The 640-nt window shown below is 60.5% G+C and overlaps 1 protein-coding gene across 1 annotated transcript in view; it reads right to left on the reverse strand.

Moving 5' to 3' along the window:
* The window catches only part of SEMA3F (semaphorin 3F), an 89,765-nt gene extending 89,738 nt beyond the window's left edge, over positions 1-27 (reverse strand). The window contains exon 1 of the mRNA XM_035894664.1: positions 1-27. This exon is cut by the window's left edge and continues 121 nt beyond it. The gene's annotated coding sequence lies outside the window, so the exon portion shown is untranslated.
* Between the last annotated feature and the right edge of the window lie 613 nt (positions 28-640).

The raw sequence follows: 640 nt of genomic DNA on the forward strand, positions 1-640 counted from the left end.
GTTGAGGAAGTGTGCCGTGCCTGTCGCCTTCAGCTCTGTGGGGGGAAAGGGGCACGTGTCAGCACCCTGAGGACCTCTGTCTTCCCAGGTGCCACCCCTGCCCCTGAGTCCAAGCCTCATCCTGGCTGAAGGACATCCTGCAAGAGGAGGTGGGCACCTTCCAGCCCATGACACCCACCTTCCAGCCCCCAAATCCCCCTCCATGAGTGCCACAATGCCACCACCTCTATGTGGGACATGGGACAATGATGGAGACGTTCATAGCCGGTTGGGACAACCAAGGGTGGCCAGGGGAGGGGGCAGCAGGTTCTGGGCTTGGGAGACCATTCCCCACCTAGATGGGGCAGGAAACGGGGGCTCCCTGGCACCCCAGCCAAGAGCCCACAGCTCCCAAAATCTCTGGCATCATCCGTCTCCTGCTCTGTGTCCCCATGTCCCAACCAGGCCGCCGGGTTCTCAGATGGGGGAGCAGGGATCCCAAGGAGCCAGCACCCCAAGGAGCCAGCTCCCAGTGAGGGGACGAGCCTCTCCGCCACCCTGTGCACCCCATCCCCCCTTGGGAAGTTATTTTTAGCCTGAGTGTGGGAGCAACGAGTGAAAAGAGGATAATGAGGGTCATGAATATTCACAAGTGCAATGA

This window comes from Egretta garzetta, unplaced genomic scaffold (assembly GCF_000687185.1).
Source record: "Egretta garzetta isolate BGI_Z169 unplaced genomic scaffold, ASM68718v1 scaffold215, whole genome shotgun sequence".
NCBI classification, from domain to species: domain Eukaryota; kingdom Metazoa; phylum Chordata; class Aves; order Pelecaniformes; family Ardeidae; genus Egretta; species Egretta garzetta.